The sequence below is a fragment of the Rattus norvegicus genome, chromosome 3 (genome assembly GCF_036323735.1).
Source record: "Rattus norvegicus strain BN/NHsdMcwi chromosome 3, GRCr8, whole genome shotgun sequence".
NCBI classification, from domain to species: Eukaryota; Metazoa; Chordata; class Mammalia; order Rodentia; family Muridae; genus Rattus; species Rattus norvegicus.
This window is the reverse complement of record NC_086021.1, coordinates 99,721,102-99,733,306: the sequence shown is the minus strand read 5'-3', so window position 1 is coordinate 99,733,306 and position 12,205 is coordinate 99,721,102. Positions and strand designations below refer to the sequence as shown.

The 12,205-nt window shown below is 48.2% G+C and overlaps 1 protein-coding gene across 3 annotated transcripts in view; it reads left to right on the top strand.

Moving 5' to 3' along the window:
- The window catches only part of Tspan18 (tetraspanin 18), a 139,806-nt gene that overhangs the window by 21,964 nt on the left and 105,637 nt on the right, over positions 1–12,205 (top strand). For all 3 annotated transcript variants that reach the window (XM_039104912.2, XM_006234574.5, NM_001107750.2), the window contains exon 2: positions 3,107–3,187. The gene's annotated coding sequence lies outside the window, so the exon portion shown is untranslated. The remainder of the gene's footprint in view (positions 1–3,106; positions 3,188–12,205) is intronic.

Genomic DNA, 12,205 nt, shown 5'->3' with positions numbered 1-12,205 from the left:
GATACACTTCACGTGCGTACCTGGTGACCAAGGAGGCCAGACGTGGCCATCAGATCCTCTGAATCAGTGTTTCAGATGCTTGTGAGCTGTCAATGGGTACAAGAGCAGCCAGTGCTCCTAACGCCTGGACCATCTCTCCATCCCCAACCTGAGTGTTTAAATCAAAAGGTAGGGGGCTGGAAAGAGAGGTGCCCATAAGTCCTTCCAACCCAGGCTTTCACTGTGAGAGGTTTTAAGATGTCACTCTTTTTTCAAAATAAATTTTTAGTATCTCAGAAACCAGGCTGAATCACATAAAAAGTGAGGTCATAATTAATTAAATTAACTGGTGCTATTAGGTGTAATTAAAACTACAAAGATTGTGATCTTGGAACCTGGTGTGAGGCTCTCTGCCGTCTCCATCTCTGCCTTTCTCAGGGAGTTGCCCCCTACTTAGCAAACTTGGCTGTCCCTCAAATGAGCTCTTGAGGCTCTGTGTAGGTAGATCTCTGTGGTCAAGGCCACTTTCCGAGTTAGATTTTTGGTTTCATTCAAGGCTACCTCGGACCTCAGGGAGAGCTTTGTCCAAGATAAATCTGGTCTACAAGAGTGGTAGTCAGGTGGGAGTTGAGCCCCTTCTGCTCAGTTCCTGGCCTTTTCTTTCATCAGGTCAAGGGTCACTGCCCACCTCATCTGGCTACCATCTATCCACACTTGCTTCCTCGGATCCTTTTCTTGTCTCTCAGGGGTGCTCTGGCTGGAACATGGGAAACAATTCCCCTCCCTGGGGGCAGAAAGAGTGGAAAGCAATCCTGGCAGAGTGGCCTCCCTGGGAAAAGGCCCGGCAGGAAGTTTGTCTGCCCAGCCTATGTGGTCACAGTTCATCTCCTTTCGGCTGCAGGAAGATGGGATCTGTCTGCCCTACAGATGCTCCAGTGGGAGCAGCAGGCATAGAAAGTGATTTTGTCAGAGCTGGGCCCTGTTCAACCTCCTGACACGAAGCCTGCAGCTGCTTCTGGCTGGAGCCTTTAATTTCGTTAATGTGTGACATTCACCCAAGCTGCATAGCTGACGGGCATGCTTGACATTAATACGTGTTTTGAGTGTTCCCTTGAGCTCATAAAAACTCATTATCAGTTCTCAGCCAGTAAATGCAGTTCCCGATCCTCAGAGGTGCCCCGGGCAGTGGAACCCTGGACATCTGTCTTCACCAGCCGTCAGACTCCTCCCTTTGTTCTGGGACTCAGTGTCACAGCTCCTGGGAGGGGAACAAGACAGACATCCCCAAAGCAGAAATCTTGCTTCAGGTTTACAACCAAGATAAGAGGCACCTTCTGACGTACCCTCTGTGTATCTATCTGATAAAGACATGTTGAAGTGGACACCAAGGCATGGTGGTAGGAAGGTTCTTGTGTCCTGAAATAGATGTGCCTATGGTATCTGATAAGCAGATGGTAAAGAAGTTTGCCCCAAAGCACCAGGGATCTGTTAAAGACCAGGAGTATAGCCATTCTTAGATTCAAAGGGATATAGTGCCTCAGACTTGTGAGGTGTCTATCCTGTGTGTCAAGACTCCGTTTGTTGTCTCTGTGTCATGGAGGTCCGTGATACACAGATAATCATACATGTGTGTCACAGTCTACTCCCATATCAAAATTCTATCAAGTATTATGGGTGGATAAGGATGGTCACTTCTATGTCTAAAATGAAAAATATAGCCAAGAATGGTGGCTCACAGCATTGGGGAATTGGAGGCAAGAGGATGAGGAATTCAAAGTCAGCCTTAGCTATACAGTGAGGTGAAGGTCTTCATGAGGCTAGGTGAGAGATTCTGTCTCCAAAATATAAAAACAAACAAACAAACGAAATGCAAGAACAATAAAACCTTCTAAAATGAAAATTCTGTATGTTCATATGTATGAGCATGTGTGTGAGAAAGAGGACATATTTTTGTGTGTTTGCATGCATTTCACATGTGCACGTCTGTGTTTGTGCATATGTCCAAGTGTGCACACATGCATATGTGGTATGTATATGTGCACATGTATACTGGTGTGTGCATGTGCTTAGATTTCTTCAACTGAAGCTGTCTTCTGGCCCATGATGCATGAGGTTCTCAGGGCTCACACTGTCTGATGTCGCTGCAGACAGCCAGGTAAGGCCAAGCCTTGCCCTGAGCCATACTGCTCCCCATTGGTTAATGTACTGAGACTCTCTCTCATGTACGGGACCTTAAACTCACCATGTCTTATTGGGAACTCCCTCATGTGGAAGCCATACCTGTGTCAGTCTGGGCTCCCCAGGTCTAATTTCTAATCCTGCCTTGCCAGAACTTTCTCTTTAGTCTTTGAGAAGTTTGCTTACCTCCTTTGTGTTCAGGATCTTCAACCCTGAAGCAGTTTTTCTTGTGATGGTGCCCTGGTTCCTGTCTGAGGCAGCATGAAGTGACAGAGCTTCCACTGATCATTTTGACTCAATTTTTGTGGTTGGAGGGTCACAACTGCTACCTTGCTCCCGCCTGTTTGCCATAGTGGCTGTAAGCCTTGCTTATATTATTCCTCTGTGCTGTGACAAGCCAGTTCTCAGGACTAGCCTACGCCTTGGCTAGTCAATATGTCACTAGGATGTGGTGAATTTTAGCCTTCCTCTGTAACTCCTTGTCCTCAAGGTGACAGGAGAGTTGGGCTTCTGGGCCACACTGTGGAGCTCAGTGTCGCCTCCAAGCCCTCTCTTCTGGTTGCTCATCTCTTCATGCATATTACTTGAAATTATAGGTCTGCCCAAAGAGCCTGCGTTCATGAGGTGATGGTGGACTCCCCTTCTTCTTCTGTTATCAGGAAGCCCTTTGAAGCTCAGGGCAAAGGTGTGCATCCTGGTGCTGGGCTCCACAGTGCATTGTCTTGGGTGCATGAGTCCCAGTGGTTCAGGGCTGGTGTGGGAAGATTGGCAGGATGGAAGATGTGTTCCTGGGGCTAGGGCTCTATGCCCTGCTCTGGGAGTCCTGGTCTGGTCCAGATTCCAGGGGAAGGGGAGCCTCGGGGAGAGGTGTGCCATGTCTCGCCATATGCAGTCTGAAAGCCACATGTATGTACCCTTCTAACCCTTGCTTTCCCTCTTCTCCCTCTAGAGTTGCTCTGAAGCTGTCATCAGAAGACTTCAAACATATCTCTCAGTTCCTTCCCAGAAAGGAAAAGGACAGCTAGAAGAGGTAAGATTTCTTGACATGGTGACAGGGGCCTGGCTCGTTCAATCAAGATGACTGAACTTCTCATCTGTGTCCTGCCCTCCAGGATCACCCTTCTGAGGGAAGGAGAGTCTTTGGGCTCCTGCCCTAGGAGTAGAGTAGAGGGGAGGGCAGCTGTACATCTGTCTCCGTCTCCTGATGTTAATTCAGGGATGGCAGAAGCAGCTGGGGGACCATCCAGAAGTAGGAATTAACTCTTAGAGAAGGGCACAACTCCCAGGAGCCCTTTCTGGTCGCCCTCAGCACCCACCTCAGTCTGAGGACCATGAGGAGGAAGCAGTTCCATAGGGCACTCACCACCCTGAAGGTGACATTTAACATTTAACATCACAGGAATAGTGTGTGCCCCCTTGTCTGTGATTATACTCGGCTTGATAAGACTGACTTCTACCTCTGGGGGCTCTGGGATCCCAGATATGCTGGGTGGCCTCATGGAAGCTTCCTGATTGAGGAGTTCAGGCCTACTGTCTCCTGGCTAGCTGCAGCCACTTCAAGGTGCGATCTCGGCATTATTTCTAACTCCATTTTAAAAGAGAAGAGAAACCTGGTCTCGGGTGAAGAGACTTTCTCGGGTCACAAAACACTGAGTGACACTGTGTGATAGGGCAGGGTTTGAATCCCCAACTTAACAGCACCGGAGATCTGGGTCCTTTACTCATTCTGTGACTTGATAGTCAAGATGAAACTAAACCTATGAACTGAATTGCCTGTGTGAAACTCTGGTTCTTGAGAGAGCCTGAAAGTGCTTTTACCCCAAGTTTGTTCTTTAACACTGAACTTTTTGTAAATAACTATGGGTCTTGTTTTTTCTGTTCTTTTGTTTTGTTTTGTTTTGTTTTGTTTTGTTTTGTTTTTTTCTGTTCCTAAAACTAGGAGAGTAAGTAACATCTTCTCACATTATCTGGGGAGAGCTGAGATGAGGAAGACTCTAAAAGTATCCTACACAGTTCGTTGTGTGAGCTCCTCTGTTGCTTTCCCCATGTGAGAGGTGGTTGTCAGCAGGGCATGGTAAAGGCACAGAGATTTGCTTTAACAGTGGGCTGGTGGCATTTTCTATCTAGTTGCCCTGCTATCTGTGGCTGGCCTGCACTCTGCTACCTTCCTCATTCCCGATTCAATTCCTCAGCTGTCTTTTTGCACTATGCAGCAGGCTGCCTGTGGGTTATTCTGGCTGTGATCTAAGACTGAGTGGCTAGCAAGTGCTAAGGTCAGCTGAGGTTCAAGTGAACAGTGGCCCTTTTGGCATCTGTAGCCTGCAGTTTTCTAGCTCTGCAACCTCCAACAGTAGCTTCAGCCTTGATCCCCACAGGAAGCATATATACAGAGCCTGGATTTTCTCAACTTCCTCTATCAGAGGCCTGGAGCTGCTGGGAGAGAGCTTAACCCCCGCCCCAGGACAGTCCTCCACCCATACATCTCTTCAAACACCACAGGCAGCGAGAGTCATCACTGGGTGGCCTTCCGGAGGGAACCAGGAAGCCTGACAGTTGAGCCTGGGCCTGTAAACAGACAAATGCACAGGAAACAACATAAAATGGCCTCAAATTAACAGGCAGAGGCCAGGGGCTGCAGGGCCCTACCTTGTGCTGGGACATAACTGTATCTAGCAAGTGATCTACAGCTCATGTGTGGAAGAGACAAATAGCATGCACCTCTTTGATACACATGCCCCAGGTCATCCCGTTCTGCCCTCCCAGCCTCTCAGCCACCCTGTAATCCCAGCACTCTTATCAGGTGTCCTGAGGGAAGGTGATGGTCAGTGGGTGTCCCCTGCTTTACTTGTTTAGAACAATGACAGCCCTCTTGGGGTCCTATGGCCTCTCAGAGGACCTTCCTAAAAATACCCAGGCTTCTGGATGTGAGCATGGGTGTTTATCACTGAAGACTGATGCTTCCCAGGAGACACATACCTTTTCCTGTGCCTGTTCTAAAAATGGCTGGGAAAGGGGTCTGGCTTGTGTCAGTGAGCGCTCAGTTCTGAAGTCGTGGGGCTTGAGGCCATCAGGGTGTGAGCTGCCTTTCCCAGCTTCTACTCAAAGCTGACATAGCTCTCCCAGTCACCCTTCCTGGACCCTTTCAACAGGTAGCTGTTGATCGTACCAACACTCAAAAGCCAACCTCATGAGTGTCCTATGGGTGGGGCCATTTGAACTTCAGAGAAACGATGACCTGCTCCAGGGTGCATGTCTACCAAGAGGTTAGGGGAGAACCCAGCACAGGCTTCCTGTCCCTGCAACTGTTTGCTGAACATGCAAGGGCCCATCTTCCATGCATGGTGACACCCTTCCCTAATTCTCTACTCAGCTTTGTACAGTGTGCACAGAACAGGACAAAGGAGATGCCCAGTCAGGCACCTGTCATCTCAGCACTTGGGTAAACTGAGGCATGATCAAGAGAGCCAGAATTAGCTACACAATTAGACCTTGTATGTGGAGATTATACATACATAGATACATGCGTGTGTGTGTGTGTGTGTGTGTGTGTGTGCGTGTGCGTGTATGTGTGTGTGTGTGTGTGTGTGTGTGATTCATTCTCACACATAAGGTGGGTTGGGAGGGCTTCAATGGGTCAGGATGCAGAGTTGAGATAGCTGAAAGGTGACTGAACAGATTGGATCTCTATCTTGGGGTTCTTCACCCTCAGGGATTTATGCTCCCACTGCTGGGGACTGGCTCTAATGGATCAGAATGTCTCCTATGCTGAGTAAAACCCTGCCTGCTCTGCCCGCCTGCCCCTGGGCTGCTGAGAACAAGTGTGGCTATTGTTCTCACACTCAATGCCGCTGGTTAAGGGTCCCCAGTCACCTGGGCCTCCCTCTGGGATGCAAACGTAGATGCTGCCTTGACTTCCCATCCACCCTCCTCTGAGCAGACTCAGCCTGCACCACTTCCCTCCTCAGCCTCAGAGCCCAGCCTGACCCTAGCCAGGAAAAGAAGCCAGCTGTCGATGCTGGGTGTCATATTGAGATACCATGATTCTGCTGGGATTCCAACTTCTGCGTCTGTGTGTTCCCAAGGTGCAAAAGGAATCTGCTGTGGTGGTCGACACATTCGCCAGTGGTTCATCGCTAGGCATGAGGGCACCATGTGGTGGGCAGAACTTCAGCCCCCTCCTTAACTGCTATCAGCCTGGGCGATGGCCTCTATTTTCAGGACAATGACTGTGATGATGGACAACCAGTGTCCCCCAAAGATGACATCACTCTCTTGCTGTCATTTCCACATAGCCTGACCCAGGGCCCCTCCAGCCTGAACATAACCCCAAGAGGCATCTTCCAGCTCATGCCTTCTATGTCATGTCAGGCTCTGTGCCTGACATAGGTGTACTGAAGGACCTCCTCCTCACTCACCTCAGCATCCTCCAGAGCTTCCTAGATTCAGGCTGGTCCCGTGTGTACCCGTAACTCACAATAGCCCCTACCGTTTCCACCCATTTTGAAGGCTTCTGTGCCTTCTTCCCTTTACAAATTCGGCGTTGCCGTGTGGTTTTATGTATTTTTAGATTTATTCTATTTTGAGTGTGCTAGTGTTTTTGCTTGCATGTATGCATCACATGTGTGCCTGCTGCCTATAGAGGTCAGGCAACTGCATCAGGTCCCCTGACTGTAAGCCACCAAGTGAGTGCTAGAAGCTAAGCCCTCATCCTCTGTGAAACCAACAGGTGTTCTAACCACTGAGTTATCTCTCCAGCCCCTCAAGTTCGGTTTTAAGTCTACACAGAAAAGCTTCACTGGGGGTGAGGGGTTGGGGACACTCTTGAGGTCCCTACAGGAGGCAAGGCCAGTGAACCATCTATCTGGGAGCCTGCAGATCCCTGGCTCGGTTGTCATGGAGCCAGGCAGACAGGCCTGCTTGCTCACTGGGGTCCCCATTCCAGGACATTTTGGAGAGATAATAATGTCTTCATTTCCCCGGCGAGCAAATTGACTCTCTGTGTCATGTGGCAGTGATGAGCAGACACCGTCCTGAGAAGCTGCTACTGTTTAATGATGATGTAAATCCAGCTGTGAATCCCAGCTGGAGAAGGACTTTGGCTGCAGACTGAGTCAGATGAAGACTGCCTCATCAAGGGCCCTGTCAGCATCAGAGAAGGGTAGTGACAGGCCTAAGGTCACACAGCAAGCAGCAGTAGAAACAGACCTCACTGGAAGTCTTCTGACCTGCTCCATACCCAGCTGCCTCTTTTCTTGGTGGGCAGATAAAACAGAATATCATTAAACAGCCTGCAAACAAAGGATGAACCCTGGCCCCCTCAATGCAACAGTGCAAGCTGTTATCTTTATCATTTGTCCCCTGCCCCAAGAGCTGCTGACCACAGGGCAAGGGAGTGACATCCCATGATGTGAAGGAAGGAGGAGATTGTGGTATTAAGTAAGGAGACTCTCTCTGGAGTCTGAAGCTTTCTGTCCATTTTTTTTTCTAAATGGCTATTACTTTCCAGAGAATTTTCAGGTTCGTAGCAGTTGGAGGGAAGGTGGGGAGCTTCTAACATGCTTCCCATCACCACAGACACAGCCGCCCACTGAGAACTTACCTCACTGAGACTGTGTCATAGTCAGTAGTGCACAGGGGCATGTCACTGCTGCATAGGCTGAAGCCTACATGGGGGATCACTCACGTCTGGTCTGTGTGTTCTGAACATTGCATGTGTCTCCTATCAAAGTGTCCACAGGATAATTTCACTTCCCCAGAGGTGTCGAAGCCCACCTGGCCATTCCTCCCTTCCCCCTCATTCCACCACCCACATACATATTCCTGTGTTCACAGCGCTACCTTTTCCAGGGCTTCTCATGACTTGGTAGATCACTGAGTCTAAGACTGTCATTGGAGCTGCATCTTCTCATGACTAGAGGGCTCGCCTCTTTCCCTCACTTCCTCTCTCTCTCCTTCCCTTCCTGCCTTCCTTTCTAAGACAGAGTCTCACTCACCATGTACTCCTGGCTGACTTCACCTTGTAATTCCTCTGCCTCAGCTTCCTAAGCACTGGAGGTACAGGTGTGGCCACAGTGCTGGGCAAGGTTATCTAAGGTTTTTTGTTTTGTTTTGTTGTTGTGTTTATGTTTTCCTTTATGAACCGTATAGTTTCATGTTTTACATTTAGGTCTGCGCTTCATAATTTTTGTAAATGAAAACAAGCCTTTGTCTAAATGATGATGGTGGTGATGGTGGTAGTAGAAATTATGGTGGTGGTTATGATATGATCACGGTGCTGGTGATGGTTATGATGGTTTTGATGGTGGTGTTGATGGTGGTGATGGCTGGGATGATGAGGATGATGGTGGTGGTGGTGGTGGTGATGGTGATGGCTGGGATGATGAGGATGATGATGGTAGTGATGGTTCTGATGATGGTGATTATGGTGGGGGTGATGGTAACCATGGTCGATGGCTTATGTGTAGTGTCTAGTGTCCCCAGTACTACTCATTGATTAGACTCTTCTTTATCATGTCACCTTTGTTTCATGTCACTGATCAACTGATAGGATTTGTGAGGTCTATGTCTGCACTCAGGTCTGTTCCTTTAACCCTTTGTCTGTGCTTCTTCCAATCCCACATGGTCATGATTACTTCAGCAGTGCCACATGTGTTAGCGTCAGCAGCCCCTGTCTCCCAGCCTCTGTTATTTCACACTGGATTGGTTGTCCTGCTTAATTGCATTTTGGTTTTGTCTATGTAAACCTTAGAATCAGTTCATTATTATCCACACATGTCTTGAGAGCTTTCGAGCAGATTCTGCTGAATCTGGAGCTCCGGTTGGGAATCTGGCAGTAGTGAGTCCTCCCACCCGTGAACATGGACTGTCCTTTGCCTTGGTTTTCCTTTGATTTTTTTTTCATCTGAGTTTTGTGTTTTTCTAAGTTTGTCTTGTATAAACTCAAACTGTTTCTTTTGTTTGGGTCTTAGTAGAAATGGTTGTCTTCTCTTAAAAAGTACTACTTATTTTTAAATGTGTCTAGGTGTGTGGACACTAGCAAGAGTGCCCATGAAGGCCAGAGGCATTGGGTCTTCTGGAGGTGGAATGAGAGGCAGCTCTGAGCTGCCTCATGTGGGTACTGCGAACTCAGATCTTCCACAAGAGCAGTGTGTGCCCTCGACTGCTGAGCCATCTCTCCAGCTCTGCTTTGTTAATTTCAAATTTCATATGCTTATTGATATGTGAGAAAGCAGTTGGTTCAGTAGAACTACACCTAGGTGTGTTAGGCAGGGTTTCCCACAAGAATAGAATCAAGAATCAACAGAGTGTATATGTGTGTATGGGGGTGTGCGTTTGTGTGTGTTTTTATAAAAAAAAAATGGGCTTCTGCAAAGACAGAGGTGGAAGAGAACCGAGGCCAGCACTTGGCGAGTTGGAGATCCCGGAGAACCAATGGTGTTAGTTTCTGTCTAAGGATAAGAGTGGAAGGAAGGAGAACTAGTGTCTCAGCTCATGAAGCCACAAAGTCTTTTCTCACTTAGGCTCTTGGTCCATTTCATGGTACTTCAAGATACTCAAAGCTACACAATTTAAAAAGAACAGATTTCCTGCCACCTCCTGAGGAGAGCTGGGAAGCCCAAGACTGAGGCCTCATGTTTAGGTTAAATTCTCTAGTGAGGATCCTGTCTCCATGAGGAAGTACTGTGTCCTCACATGATGGAGGTGGAGAGGCAAGAGCTGGTGCTGCTGGAAGCCTTGTTAATAAGGGGCTTAATCCTGCTGCTTAGGAAGGGTCCTCGTGTGCTCTCACTCCTCATTACCTTACACACACACACACAGACGCACAGGCACACACGCACAGACACACACACACAGACGCACAGGCACACACGCACAGGCACACACGCACAGACACACACACAGACACACACACACACACACACACACACACACACACACACACACACACACACACACTGAGCTTCCGGGGAGGCACACTCTACTCAAGGCATTAGGCCTTTGGTTATGTTTGGGTCTTCAATGGATTGGACAAGGTTAGCCCATACTGGGGAGGCTATATGCCTCACCAAGTTCTTCTCTGTCCCAGGTCAGGGTTATCTCATCCACCAACCATCCAGAAAGATGTGAATGTCCCATTCCGATCAAGTGGGCACACACAGTCATTTACTATTCCAGTACAGTGTACCCAGCGGCATACCTGGGGTGACTGTTTAATACTCACATTCTGCACAAGGTTGTCTTCAGTCATAGGGATGGAATGGAGCACAGAAGAGGGCCTCGGATAGTGAGTACAGTGGTGAGCTTTGTATGTGGGACCCTGGAGGTGAACACTACAACACACACACACACACACACACACACACACACACACACACACACACGGAAGATGAGGGCCAGCGAGCGGGCTCAGCTGGTAGAGGCACTTGCCACCAAGCTTGGTGACCTAAGTTTGATTTCTGAGACCCACATGGTAGAAGGAAAGAAATGGCTTTTCAAGTTGTCTTTTGACCTCCACATGTATGTGTTGTGCATAGTCCTATGTGTGCACACACACAAACAGAAACTAGAGAAATAAATTTTTAAAGGGGAAGGACAAAGCCACAAGAACCATTGAATTGATACTGTTTTGTTTTGTGAAACAGGACCTCCTTATCTAGCCCAGGCTGGTCTTGAACTCACAACCTTACCTCCTCAGCCTCCTGGGAGCTGTATTTGCCACCATATCTTGTTCAATTAATACTTTAACATTTTTATTTTTTTATATGTATGGACTCTTTGCCTGCATGTAATGCATCGTAGGAATGCAATGCCCATGGACACCAGAAGAGGGCGTTGCATCCCTTGGGAACTGGAGCTAAAGATGTCACCGGTCATATGAGTGCTAAGAACTGAACCCAGGTTCTCCGAAAGAACAGACAATGCTCACACCCACTAAGCCATCTCTCCAGTTCCTGTATTAACACTTTTTTTTTTTATTACACTTACGGATATCTTCACACAGAGAAAAGCATACTTGAAGAAACCCCTGGAAGTAACTCCACAAGGCTCAGTGACTAGTGCAGATGAGATATGCAGCAATCCAGTGCGCATGTCCTCATCCCCATTGCCACTGTGCCCTTTATTTGAAAGCTGTCTAGTAACTGCAGGGTAGCCACACCGTGGGGAGCTCTGACTACTACGATTCCTTGCTCTGGAAGGGAGCACAGCACTCTAAGTCCACAGCTGTTTGCTCTCTCCGATGTGTGGGTGTACGCTACCCAGCAGCCCACACAAGCACCCTGCTCTTCAAAGGCTGCAAGGCCAGGCCATGGTAGAGCAAGCCTGTAGTCCCAGCCCACGGGAGGCAAGCAAGGAGGATAAAGCTCTAGTTCAGCCTTTGCTATGTGACAAGACCTTCTTTTACGTATTTTTTACTTACTGTTCACATGTGTATACTACATACATGCATTTTTTTTTTGGTTTGTTTTCTCAAGTCAAGCTTTCTCTATGTAGCTCTGGCTGTCATGTAAGTCTCTCTGTAGACCAGGCTGGCCTTGAACTCAGAGATCTACCTGTTTCTGCTTCCTGAGTGCTGGAATAAAAGGTGTGTGCTATCATGCCCTGCTACACACATACGTATGTATGTGCACTTATGTATTATGAATACACGAAGCATGTGTGCATTGAGTGTGCCAGAACTTGTAGGGAAGGGGTCAGAAGACAACTTTCTAGAGCTGAGTCTCAACTTCCACTCTGGGTGCCAGGGATTGAACTCAAGTTATCAGGCTTGAGTTGTAAGCTTTTTACCAGCTGAGCCATCTCACTGGCCCATAAGACCTTCAAGGAAAGAACGAATGAAGAAAGGCAGGCAGAGAGGCTAAGCTATACAGACATATTCTTTGGAAGTGTCCATACATACGATTAAAACCTGTTAGAGCTTGCAGCCATCGCTCAGACCCTGTGAGATTACAGCAGTCGCTTAGACCCTGTGAGATGACAGCAATTGCTTAGACCCTGCGAGGTTAAGGCCACCACTCAGACCCTAGCTCACCACAAGGTCTCCCAAGGC